General features: G+C 36.2%; 1 long non-coding RNA gene across 1 annotated transcript in view; it reads right to left on the minus strand.

Annotated features, from left to right (window-relative positions):
• The window catches only part of LOC127060305 (uncharacterized), a 31,658-nt gene extending 29,120 nt beyond the window's left edge, over positions 1–2,538 (minus strand). Inside the window, exon 1 of the long non-coding RNA XR_007779194.1 lies at positions 2,417–2,538. This is a non-coding gene — a long non-coding RNA (uncharacterized LOC127060305). The remainder of the gene's footprint in view (positions 1–2,416) is intronic.
• Positions 2,539–14,523: the final 11,985 nt, after the last annotated feature.

Here is a 14,523-nt window from a genome sequence, read left to right on the forward strand (position 1 = left end):
CAAAATATTGCTACTCTCTCTAAAAAATCTCTCTCTCTCTCTCTGTGCACAGATAATGGCACATCTTTTGCAAATTTATTGTAAATGTATGACACATGCCAAAAGATTTAGTGCATTCAGGTCTCGTGAAACAAGTATGTGGAAATGGTTCATACAAGAAAACCTTTGGAGATTTGATAGCTGAAAGAATTAATGTTCCTTACTAGTTGAGCTTTTGTAGTCCAAAAAGATGAAGGAAAAAAACTATAATTTCATAACTAGTATCTGCATTCTGCAAAAAATTTCAGTACTTCAGGCATATGAGTTGTCTTACTGAAGCATGAAACCTGCTTTATTGAAAAAGGTTTCCCACCTCGATGAGAACTGAGTAAAAGACCATTTCATAACACCACAATGGAAGAAGCAAAACGTTCTTGTTAAAATGCAAGTCCATAGAGAAGGGGAAAATCTAAATAGTTTTCCAATATCAGGAAGGGAGAAGACGTTTAGAAGCTAAGTGTGTAGTGCAAGCTCAGATCACTTTATAGATCTAGAGCTCAGCTGGTGCTTACAGCAGCAAATATTGGAGCTGGGGCTGCTGAGGTGGTACCAGCATAGATCACCTGTCATGTGATCACTAGTCAGATTGTCTGGCACATATTTTGCTTCATCCTTTCAAAAATCCCTAGCACTTTATGTATCAATGCCTTCCTTAAAATGAGAAACAAATGACACCTAAATACTGTGTTGAGCTGTCACAAATCGGATAATTTCATGTCTTTCCCAAAGCTATGTGTAAAATAAAAATTACCTTAATGGCCTATTTCTGACAGCTGAACATTACTATAAACAATGTATACTGCAGGAACATGTGGAGGCTAAATCAAGTAGTTTTGCATTGTGTAGGCCCCTGAAAGGAGAGGACAAGAGTTCCTGCTCCAAGGAGTTTGCTGCCTGAGAGATAAGACATAGCTGGCATATGCATCCAGCAGGCAAGAGAGAGCAAACCTAAGTTTCTAGTATAGAGGAGCCATTTGAATAGATATATTTTTTCTCCTATTGAGGATTTTTAGGATAATCATAATACAATTTATAAGTGGCTTAAACTAAAAAAAGACTCCAAAGACAACTCAAACACCCAAACCCAGCAGCAACAGGTAACAGCTATGTTTGGTTTTCATAATTTATGCTTGGTAAAAAGTATATTTAGACAATTAGTATTTTTCTTCATATCAAGTTAAAATCAAAAGGGAAATGTATTTTCAGTATTTTAACATATAAGTCTTCATATTTAAAAGTATAAGTACTGGCAATTCCAACAGTAACATTGCTATATTTCATGCTGTCATGGCTGATATTGCACTTAGGAAAGTGCAGTTACAATATATTTGCAGCATTTTTCAAAACCTGCAAGTCAATTAAACAATGAGCAATGGATAAATCCAAATTATAATACTGATAGAATGTCTATTGAAAACAACAACTTCAGTAACAGATGAACTCTAACTTAAGATCCAAACAGATTAAAAAGAATGGCAGATATCCTGCAGGTTGGAATACACATATTTAATATTCTAGAATACTGTTGTGGGGATTCCTTCTCTCCCTCCAATTTACCCCCCTCACATCTTCTCAATGCAGTAAATAATCTGAATGCTGATTTGAATTCATTCCTGAATTCTCAATGCTGATTTAAATGAAATCTTGTTAAAATATTCTTAATTTCTTTTAAATCAAGGACTGGTAATCCCTTTAGGAAAGTATCACAAGCAGAAATCAATCTTACAAACTTTGTACTTCCAGTGATGTCCTGGCTTTGCAAGAACAGAGAGAGCTAGAATGATGGAAGGTAGAAGTTATGATACATGCAACAAAACACATTTTTTTGTATTATTAAACTTTGATAAAGTTCTTGGATAGAACATGAAATGGATCTCTTTAAGTCAGTTCCTCCATTATTACACTAAATAAAATATAGGGGGTTTGTGGCAATGTAGGTTGATTGAAGTAGAAAAGGTTTGGATTTTAGGATGTTCCCAAGCTCACTTTTTAAGAAGAGCATTAAGTTGAAACCTGCCCATCTAAACCACTGCCTGTGTGCTGTAGATATTATTTCTGTAGTGTAAAATGTCATTACTAAAATTAGGATGAGAAGCCAGTACCCTACTGTTTTATCTTTACTCAGTGAAGCAGTTTTATAGGATAGGCCTTTCAGAGAGAAAGAGAACCTTAATAGCTACAGCTATATCTATTCCTGTGTAAAATATGATTAAAGTACGGCAACATTAGGAATATTAGCTTAGAAAGTGTTTTGAATATATTGATTATAAAAAAGAGAGGAAAACCAAATCCTATTTAACTAGATTATCATTTCTCAATTTTCCCTGAGAAAGGTTAGCATGTAGCAATTCTACTCTCAGGGAAAAACATATCATACCTTAAATCTTAGTATGTTCTAGGTCTCTTCTTCAGCAGTGGAGTGACCCATTTGTTATTTGAGCTAGTATAAGGACTGAATTATATTGGCTCAAATATATCAGCAAGAAGGTACAGTCTTCTGCAGTCATAAACACTGAGGACTGCTTTATCCCTTCCACTGTTACCTGTAATTAAATAAATGATCACTGTAGAAAGATGATGGGATGCTCTCGAGTGAACTCTTGTTTAGTTTCAAGGGTGATAAAGGTGATTAGACATGAGCAAATCATTCTGTCTTGATTTCTATCAAGTGAGAAGAAACTAATATTTTCCAGGTATTCTTAGATGTCTGCTTATAAAACTTGGTCTTATTCACTAAATATAAAGGAAAGTAGGAGTTCCCAGTAGCATACTTAGAAAAAATAAATAATATTACAGCAATAGGAATATCCTCACACTATGTCTGTGAACACTCACACTATAACTGTGAACCTCACAGTTTAATGATGCAGAAGAAGTGCAAGTTTTTCTAATGCAAGTTTTTGGTTTATGTTTCCTGTGTACTTTTTGCTCTTCAAACATCATCTGCCTCACTAAAACACATACCTGATCAAAAGAGAGAAGCTGAAAGGTGGCAATCTACAAGAAACATTTAAAAAAATGTCTCTATTGTGATGTGAAAGTTAAATTCCTCTATAGGAATTATAAATTCTTAACCATAGGAATTATAAATTAAGATAAAGTTTAACACTAACTTTATGTAAGCTTGATTGTGCTATACTAGGTATGAGATTTATCTATCAAAACACTTAAATATATATTTGATGTTAAGTAAGCAAGTAATATCCTTGACTTCAGGGACAAAAAGTTCATACACATTTGTAGATCTGAGACAATGTATTCAGAGAACAGAATCTAGAGGTTAAAACCAGGCAAAACTTTGTTACTTTTTCATAAATCTAACCTCTGCTCCATTAGGTGCTTAGGTAATGGAATGATCAATAGCTATTTAAAGTTTTACCCAGGTTAATCATTGCACAGAAACAAGCTGAAGATTAAGTGAAATGCCTGCCTGCACTTTTCACACAGGTAGAGATAAAAACCTTCAACTGTGACATTTAAATTAGAGAACCAAAGTTGAGAATAAACAGTCCTGTAAGTGGAAAGCTTTTCCTAACACTTTCCACCCCTCCTCAAATACAACAGTAAAGCTTATCTTACAGGCTTATCATATAGGCACTTAATTTTTTTCCAGTCAGGAGCTTTTCACACCACTACTGACAACTCCTCCTTTTGTGAATGGCAACTTTAAAATTTCTTCTCAAACTCTGTTAGAAGAATAGCGTTCTATTTTAAATATGGTGTCAGACATTTTTTCATTTTCTTTCCTTCTCATCTTCATCCTGACCACTTACATTTCATTTATTCTGAATTTCTATGTTCTGTCCCACTTAGACCTCTTTATTATTCAATAAAGTGGTTTCCTGGCTATTGCTGTTTTATCTTGTTTTGATTCTTTTAAATTCTTTGGAAAGAGAAAATAACATGCCAAATAAAATCCATGGCATCATATCAGGAATGTTGAAATAATATGATATAACAGTTCTCTCTGGAATTTGCATCAAGTCAGACACAGAAATCTGACAAAAAATTCTTATAAATGTAAAAGTAACGACATAATTAATGGCAGGACATGAATCTCTTCTGATGAGTATGATTTATTTGGAAGAACATAGTTTAGTACTTTGTACCAGCCTTCTTCAGGATATTTTAGCTGGGATCACACTGAACTTATTTCAAGTTAGTCTGTTATGAAAGGGAAATATTGAGTAAAATAGAGAGCAGAAATGAAATCTCCAGCTCAGACTCAGGACCCTTGAGAGGAGTTTGTACATTTCTTTGGCTACTCAGCATTCTTCAGGTACAGGGGTCTGAATCCTGAAAAGGATGAGAGAGTAACTAGTGGAATCAAGTACTTGACTTTTTTTAGGGTTTGACCACTGTTAAAATATAAATTTCAAATTGTCTCTTGGATGCAAATCTGTTCTTTCATTGGTATGACCTTGAAATGAACAAATCTTTGAATGTTGTATCCTATGGTTTTGGGTATCCTACAGGACAGAAATGTGGACAGACCAGCTTTAAAGGAGTTGGGATGAACTCTAGGAGATTGCTCTTCTCAGCTGAAAGAGAAGTGATAAATAAAAATTGACACTCTCAGGGACACTATGATTATTTTATTCATGAAACATCTGGGACTGTCTGGTGCAGCAGCAAGAACAAGAAATGTTAATTGAGTGATCAGTCATGGCTCCCAGAGAGTCACGCTAGCACAGACACTGTGGAGCAGCAGCAAAGGCTCCTGCAGCTCAGCTGAGAAGTTTGAGACAGACTTGTTTTCTTCCTTCTCCAGTATTACCTAAGTGTGGTGGTGATTTTAATGTCTTAATACCTTAATAGATGAGAATGAAGAAAATGACTTTAAAACAATGAAGCAGTGAATCTTTGTGAATACTCAAAGAATTTGTTTACTTCTGTGGCAGTTCAGGATAAGAGGTGTCACTATTTTTACTTTCAAATGTAGATAAATCTAGAAAATCTATAGGCATTGGGTAGGCAGTCAGTGCTGTCAAAAAATTGTCCTTTATGTGTCAATAGAGGTTTTCATGGTATTTTGAAAAGGAACAAACCTCTAGTGAATTTTCATATTTTTCCCATATGGTTTGTGGAATGCAGATACTTTTCCTTTATTCTGAAATAATTTTTGAACTCTGTGGAATTTGACATTTTCTGATTTTAGCAGGAAAACTCAATTTCCTTTCCTGTTTAAAACAAGCATGTTGAAGTCACTCTTCTCTGATCTTTTTAATAGTTTCTATATCATGCAAGGACACTACCCTTTCTAAAAAGCAGGGTCATTAAAGTTTGTATCTCTCACCTGCTAGGTGAGAGATTCAGATTCAAATAGAAAGTCTGTTTGATCTGAACTGGATGCTGAACCAGAAGTTCCTGCCTGAAATGTATTATAAGTAACTGTAAAAAACCTTCTGACATGAACTTTCTTTAAACTCTTCCTGTGGACACAGAAACTGCAATGAGTAGAAGACCTCCCTGCAGACTTCAACTATCTGTGGAGAATTGAGAAACTTGAATAGAAAAAACTTGGCAAATCAGAATATCCTGTATTTTTTTCAAATGACCACTAACTTTGCAAAGTGAAATTTTCATTTCTCTCAAGCAAAGGGTGAAGGAAAGATCTGATTTGAGCTTTGCTCTCCAAAATGTGATTTCCACAATATTTTCCTTTGAAAAATATTGATAAAATCATGGGCTAGGAATCTTGAAATTGAATCTTTATCTGATGTTACAATGGCAGATAGTAGCATAAGATGGTCAAACTGGTACATTTTTTGTTTCATTTTCTCAATTTGTAAAACTGAGATATTAATATTAGCATCCCTTGTAGAGTGTGTTGAAGCCACTGAATTAATACCCCATTTTTTTGATCTTTCTGTTGACACACTGAATCTCTACCAACTTTAGGTGTCCTGCACTCAAGTTGCTGTCATGTTAACTGTGTGCCACACCTCTGTCCAATGGTCAAATAAATCCCCCACAAAATATCAAGTCTTTGAAGATGAGGACAACAAAAGAAAAAACAGGTGAATAAACACCGACTTCTGCCCAGCCTTATAGTTTAAGCTTTTGCTTAACTTTACATTCTATTTTCTCTTTATTTATTTAGTGCTGTCCAGGAGGGACCCCCAGGCATAAAAGCAAGAGTAAAGCCCATTCAAGAAGCACTGATAACTCATGTTTTGTTCCACTGCTTCATTTCCCATCGTGTCACATGCTCATCCACATGGTTATAAGCATTCTTCCACAGTTTCCTTCTCCTTGGAGGCCTCGATGACTGACACAGTAAGGAATGCTCTGAACCCCACAAGATTAGGATGCCTGCATCTCACTCAAAGGACTAAAGGCACTGCTTTGATATCACTGCCTGTCTCCAGCAGCATGTATTTCTACTAACAGCTTGAAGCCCTATATCCTAACAATGACTCAAAAATATGATAAAAATATGTGTTCTACACATGGAACTCACTAATCATTAATGTATAAATTATATAGAAGGTGTATGTGATATTGCAATTCTACCTTGTTAAAACCATACTTGGCCAAGGTGAATGAAGCAGCAGAGTTCAGGACTACAGTAGTTTGCAAGAGATTTTCTTGTCACACAGACTAAGTGTGTTTGGTAGTACTAAATTTCATTAGTGAAAGAGAAGAGATGCAATCTTCTTTTACTACAGTAGTACAGATATAATCTCAGTCTTATTAATTTTAGTTGGAATTCACATAAATATAGGTGCTATCATTAGAGACCAGTTTTTGCATGACCAGAGCACAAATTGCTTAAATGTCTGGAAAAGTGATCCTTAGCAAATTGTTCAATTAATGTTTGGTACTATTCTTCAAATACATTACTTAATTAGCAGTATTTGATTAGGTACATTTGTATATAATCAAGTTATTTAAAATAATTTATTCAGTGCAGAGAAGACGACTTTTACTAAATAATGTATCTACTGCAAAAATGTCCACCCAGCTTGTAGGATAACCATTTCTCATGCTCCAGTACTTTACCCATGTGCCAAAACTGCTATGAACTGAAAGAGGTCCCACCACAGGTAATCAGCTGACCATGGGTTCAACTGAGTTCCCTTATCGGACTTCGTTTGTTCTCTGCAGCAATTTGTCTATCTCACAGCTGCAACAAGGCAGTGCTTTATTTTCAGCAGGTACAGAGTTTAAGAACAAGTTATCAGCAAATTAGTTGAACTTAGCGAGAGGGTCAACAGCTACCTGTTACTTTTCCAACAGTTTATATTTGCTCTTCTCCTGGCACCCTTCTACCAAGTGTGCTACAGCCCTGTGATGGTTTGGAGTAGAGCAGAGAAAATGTTTCACAGTAGCTAGTGTGGGTCTATGCTTTGGATTGAGCTGGAAACAGTGTTGGTAACACAAGGATGTTTTCATTGTTGCTGAGCAGCACTTGCAAAGTGCGAAGGCCTTTTCTGTTTCTCACACCACTCTACCATCAAGTGGACTGGAGGGGCACAAGGAGTTGGGAGGGAACACAGCAAGGACAGCTAGCCCCAACTGACCCAAGGGATTTTCCAGAACAAATGGCATCATGCTAGGAATACAGCTGTGGGAAGAAGAAGGGGGTTGTATTCAAACTGATGGCGTTTATCTTCCCAAGTAACCATTACATGTGATGAGGCCCTGCTGAACACCTGCCTGCCCATGGAAAATTAATTAATACCTTGTTTTGCTTTTCTTGCACATATGACTTTTCTTTACCTATCAAAATGTCTTTTTCTCAACCCATGAGTTTTGTTATTTTCACCTTTCAGACTCTCTTTCCCATCCCACCAGCAAGTGGAAGGAAGTAAGTGAATCACCTGCACGCTCCTGAGTTGATGGCCGGGGTCAAACCATGACAACCTTCAGTGGCCACAACTGTACAATGCAATGGCAAAGTGATATTTGCCATAAATGTTTTATAATCCCTTGGTTATTTGGTCTAACGTGCCCAGGGAAAATAAAAATAATAAAACTTATTAAAAAAATTAATTGTACAATAAACACCAGCTCTGTATTAGTGGAAATTAATACACAGGATAAGTTATAATCCTGTTACTAAACCAAATTAATTTTTTATTGTTATATAAGGTAATATCACATTTTTATTAGTGTTATCACACATTAGAATCATGTAAAAATTCTTATCAGAATCATGAACACACTCTATGATGTAAAATAGAGGTGCTTCTTGAAGAGCATTTTGTTTGATTTTGCCTCAGATTTCTTCAGCTTTTCACAGAACTTGGTATTCTGCATGGTATTTTAAAATTTCTTCAGTGGCTGGGTATCAATATTTGCCTGAAATCTAGATATTATTGAAAAGAAGAACAAAATGTGTGTCATAGGACTTCTCAGTGAACTGGAGTCTTGGGTTATTTACATGGTCATTTACTCTTAAGGTGAGCACATAAAAAAGTCTTTATAGCAGGCTTGGTCTTTGTCTACTGTAAATCAATCTATTTTAATCAGTCTTTCTCAAATATGGACATGTATTGTTTGCTTTCTGGGGATGGAACAGTCCATTAATGTCTGGATTCAGCTTCAAGGTTTCTGGACTGCAAATCTAAACTGAGGTTCTAGCAAAGTGTTGGAACATCCCTGACCAATTTATACTGTGGGCATAGCAAAAATTTCATGCATTTCCAAGAGAAGTCTATGCATTTGGTATGCGTCCCCACCATCCTCTTCTTAGCTTTACATATTCTATCAGTCTTGTATGTTTTTTGTCCTCTTTATTGCTTATCAAAATCTATTTATAGGCCATTTGTAGTGTTTCTCTTTATGCAGCAAGGTGATTTCTGTGTCCCAGTATCACAAGGGCAAAGAGATTGCTCTCAGTGTGACAGCTTCATAACAAGTCACTGATCTTGTGCTACTGAGACCTAAAGCATCTGCATGCCTTAGGAAGATGCCCTTCCTCACCTCCTTTACTCTAGAAAAACACATTCACCGGGTTTTGTTTATTAAAATAAGTCTTCATAAAACTGCTGAAGCATCTCTGGCCAAGCTAAGAAATGGTTGTTTCAGAGAACTGTGATTTCAGTCTACCCCGACCAACAGATTTGAAAGATTGATGTGCTGATAGGAGTTTCCCTAGCTCCTACCAAGACGAGTGAAGCTTTATCCACCCTTAACTTCCTGCTCCCACATCAGGATCAATAAAACATGTCCACACCACAGCAGGGCCAGAGTGCAGCCAGAAGCTATAGCTGAAGGCATTACTGAAGGTACATTTGAGCTTATATGCTGGGTTATAAACTGTGGTGGCTGAAGTGCTGACACTAATTTCTGTCCTCTGAGGATGTTACTGATGCAGAAGGCCCTGAGAGACCATCAGAAAAGCTTAGGGTATAAAAACCACAACTCTATTCCTAACTGTAGAAATGTTTGCAGGTCAGGGTCTTGAGATGTACATCTGATCCTTTAGAAATAAAGCCAAATTTTTTTGCCTATAACTGGTGCTTTTTCAGAATGAATGCATACCATCTAAGAAATTACATTATACAGTCTTAATTCAGTCTACACCGCTTAGAAAAACTGTTATTCACTATGATTGCAATAGGAAACTAATTTAACTATTTATTATGTACTACAGGATAATTTCATGAGCCAATTCTTTAGTTTACTGCACACTTTTGTGGACACAATTATTACTTTTTGATGTACCTCAAAATTATTGCATTGGCTAAGCATTTAGTGGTGTTTTAACAGTTACCTTTCACTTTTGCTAAAACTAATGTTTCTTCTGCCATGTATGCATTTATTCTACTGTTGTGATGCTTTCATCATTACTGTTGAAATTATTAAAAACAACAACAGCAACAACAACCCAACCAACCAAAACAAAAAACCCCCCAAAAAACACCCCCAAAACCCCCAGACAAACAAAAACTCCAAAACCACTTCCTGGAGTTCTATGTAATAATTAAACCTTATTCTGGGGGATGCACACTTTCTCAACACATTCACTATCTAGGAAGTCATTCAATTATCTCTTTCTAACAAAAAGCTATTTTTACTAAGTAGTTTTACTTTGTTCATAACATCAAACTTAGAAAAGACAATATTGCAGCTCTTAGGATTGAATTTGCTGTAGAGTGTTCCACTTCTCACTGGAACTCACTTATCCAGTCATATTTAATCTCTGCCAGTGTAGATTACAAGGCATATAACAACAAAGAAAGTTAACATATTGCATTTATAACCATATACTGAATGTATTTCACAATCTGTTGAGTACATTTAAAAATGCTTGGAAGCCATCCAAGCTCTTAAAAAAATTGATATATCTCTCATTAGCATTTTGAAGATGTCAGCCATTTTTATATTGGGTAGTAGAAAGTAATCTGCCAGGGGAAATAGTGCACTGCTGTGTGTCAGAACAAATATGATTAACATTGTACCAGATGCATGTCCTCATGAACTCCCAGGAGGGACTGCAGACGTAGACCTTGTAGTCAATTATTGAAATTTAAAGTGCTCTGTACCACTAATTTGTGTGCACCAACAGTAACTTTCACACAGGGCTACCAGAAATGCTGCTTGTGCATGCCTCCACACAGAGCATTAATAAGCAGATTCATGCACATCATTATCCATGTTTTCCTCTTCTTCTTTGCTGATTGTCATTTTGTTCAAGAGAAATTAACATGCTCTACTGCTTCTACATAATAAACATACATTTAGCCAAAGTCAGAGAAAGCAGAAAAAATATTCCTGCTGATGATGCTTATTCCCTTTTGCTTATTAATGGTCTAGGAGAGAGATAATTAACTTGAAAAGTGATGTAGAAAAAAGGTGTAGTAGTATGTAGGTATAAAAAAATGTATTTTTTACTGGTATATTTTAATTTTGCCCTCCATCTGAGGTTAGTGCACACTGATTTTCTTTTAACTATTTCAAGAGCAGAATGATAGAGGATCAGCACATTTATTGTATTTTTTGAAGTTATCCTTCTCTCTAAATATCAACTGCATAAATTTTGTCTGATAAGTGACACAGTATGAATTGGTGAAGTTCAGAGTTGTCTCATAATTTGTGTGGTAGAAAGTGTTTCTGAAAGTCCTTGCTTCAGACTCCTTTCCCTGAAGACCTTTTGAGATAGATATGAGAACTGCTCCCTGCTTCATAGGCATGAGGACAATACAGGCTGCATCACAGGCTAATGGTTCACTCAAGGTACTTATAAACATTACAGCTGGAGCAGACAGGAGTCTGTCAGCCCATGACAGTCCCAAGATAGTGGGATACAAATTGTGTGATGGCATTACAACAGTGTTGAGTCTGAAGGAGTAAGTGCTGCTGGATAGAAAGACTAGTGGTTCAAAAGCCTTGACTTGATAACTGAAGCTCTCTGGGTTTAACCACTTCAGAATAGCCTGAGGAATGAGGTCACTATTTTTTAATACATTAATAATTTATATTTTATGTATAAATATATTTAAACATTTAATTTTTAATAATGAGGTCACTATTTTTTAATATGTGCCATATGAGAGAAGGATATTTTTTATGTCTCCATTGCTTACACTGTGTAAAATCTTCCTCTGGGAAATTGATAGTGAGCAATGTTAAAAAGGAACACACATTTTCTGGTGACTAGCATGCTGTCCATCTATCACCTCAACCCTTGAGATATGATGGGACATGGAGGAATCACCTCCCATGGCATCCTAACCAAGCACTTGGCTGTCTGCTGTGTGGGCATTGCTCTTGCCATATATTTAAAATGAACTGCTGCCCTAACACTTGCACTAAAGAGTTGCCTCTCGGGTAGACACATCCTGAATATGTACAGAATTGAATCAGCATGCCACATGCTGAAGCACTTATGAAATACCCTGTGCTTGTTTGCTGTTTGGTTGGGGTTTTCTCCTATCTTGCAAAAAACTATGCTTTATAAAGAGTAATTCTGGCCATAGGTGGAAGAAGTGTTCAACACCCAAGTACTGGAAGAACTAATTATAATAAGTTGTACAGCAGAGCTCTATACTATGAATTTATTTGAGAAAGATGAGCTTTGGTTATGATTATATGAGGAAACACAGTTCCTGACATTTCTTTTTACTGCCCACCTCCTCCCCCTCCTGTCCCCATTAATTATCTCTCTTTTATCTGATCTGAGTGCCAAGTTTCAGTTGCACCCAGACACTGTGAAGGCAAAGACATAGTGCCATCTGGGTTTGCTGTTTTGCTGAGAAAGGAACATTGATCTGTGTCAATGCTGTACAGATTTTCATTCTAATTACCCACCCAACCCCATGTGCACACTGAACAAGACAGGTGACAGCAGTGATAACTGCATAACTTCACATAGGATGGATAACCCCACTTTGGGCTTTTATTGAGAAGCTGGCTGAGACTAGCTAGTGTGATCATGTAGGATGAAAGAATAGGACTTCTGAACTTCCTCATTCAGAATATAATAAATAGAAAGTATTCAATAAACACTGTGTAGATGTCTTATGGTGGGAGAAGAGTACAAAAAATATGCATAGAAATAACAGTGTACTTTTATAGCACATTAAAAGTGCAAGTAAATTGGATTCTGACAGAAAAAAAGTCAAAGAAAAACAAATGTACAGTGGCATTTTTCTTTGATATTTTTAAAAATTTATTTCCATGAGTGTTTTAATACATTTGAGAGCAATGTAAAGAGAAATGTACCATATGCCTTACAATTAATTTAAGAGAGCTAGCCCCTTTCTTAATTTTGCCATCTTCCTTTATCCATTTGTTTCATCTATCACATGAAAGACCATCTGTTGGCAAAAGATTATTTAATTTTCAGGCTGGTCCCTCTATGGAGGCATTTAGGTCCCAGCCTCTAAGAATGCTGTGGTTCTCATTGACTCTCTGCACTTTATTTGCCCTCTGGTGAAAAATCAAAGCAAAAAGCTTGAAGTCTGGGTAAAGAGCTTTCAGACAAAAAGAGTTCTGAAAATGTTCTCAGATGTGGCAGATTTGACCAGAGTCCCTTATGACAGAACAGAAGAATGTCCACAGGCACCTGTTAATAGTACAAAACACACCTCCCAAGAACTTTGCAGAGCTGTAAGCTTCTGGAGTTTTTAAAAAGGTAACAATGGACAACACCTACAACCTCCTATGTAAGGTAATTGAAACCTTTGGGCATGGCAGGAAAGAATATATATTTCAGGCATAAGGTGGGAAAATATTTTCAAACACCTATCATCCTCATTTCCTTTTTATTCCTGTTTTTCCTGTGGCTGTTTGGCCTTTTCAGCAATAACAAGGTTTAATGTTTTTATCTGATGTTCTCAGCATCAATAAAATACATTTTGAACACTGTATTCATTCATTGTGTCATTGGTATGGACTTGCACAGCAACAATTAGATCCAGTCTTAAAATAATGAACTTTCACTGAAGAGAATAGGAGCTGAATTTTGAAGGAGCTGGAGAACCTGGGGATGCAACTGGAAAAAAAAAAGTCTGTCTTCAAAAGAACAAAAGGATTCTTTAAAAGATTTGTATATTTTCAGAGGGTTTTGCAAAGATGTCAACTCATTTATTGCAATTTAAATCTTTCAAAAGTGAAGCCTTAGGAATCACTTTGAATCATAAGATTTTAACTTCTGGAATATTAATTTTTAAGTTACATCTACTCATATTTAAGTTAAAAGAGACATTTCATTGTGCCCTTATTGTAATATCAAAAGCCAGGAGCTGTTTGAAGTGCTTGTTCATCCTATTTCAGTTCCTATTGTATTGGAGACATTCTCGTAATCACTTAGACTGTAGCTCTCTGTTCTTTAGCTCTCCAGGCACAGGAGTAGTCCCACCCTTTAAGGAGTATTTGGAGGAGTACTAAATTAAATATTGTGAGGTTTGATATCGCATGCAAATAGGTACAATTGAGAGGAAAAAAAATTCAAACAATTTTCACTGGAAATAATTGACTATGCTATCAGTGTGCAAATGAGGGTTTCCATAAACAAAATAGAACGTGCATATTCATGTATGTATATATGTTCATGTGTGTATACACATATATTTTGAGAGGGAAAGCAGGTATTTAAATTAGGCAGACAAAAAGTCTACCATTTAAATGTGTTCTAATCTTCCAAATGTCATTGGTTTATTTTCCATCTCATTTTGACTTGATTTTTCCAAAACAATGTATTTAATCCCTGAGCTAAATTGATAAAAGGGGTGTTAGACAGACAGAGAGTAAAGAACCTTCCAAGGTTATCAGCTTGTGAGAGCTCTGCCACCTGTATCTTCCCAGAGTTCTTCAGATCTTTCCTACTGTTTGATTTTCCACTCTCTGCTGTTTTACATCCAGCTGTTAGAGTTTGACCAGGTCCCATAACCCAGGCCATGTCAAGGTTTGAACAGGAGCATGATAATGGAAACAGCAGGCTGGCAAGACAGCCTTTTGAAAAGTTTTACAGGAGATTTACAACTGTTTTTGCTGAAACACAAGCTGTGCTGGGGTGAGGAACTATGGGGG

The sequence above is a fragment of the Serinus canaria genome, chromosome 1A (assembly GCF_022539315.1).
Source record: "Serinus canaria isolate serCan28SL12 chromosome 1A, serCan2020, whole genome shotgun sequence".
NCBI classification, from domain to species: Eukaryota; Metazoa; Chordata; class Aves; order Passeriformes; family Fringillidae; genus Serinus; species Serinus canaria.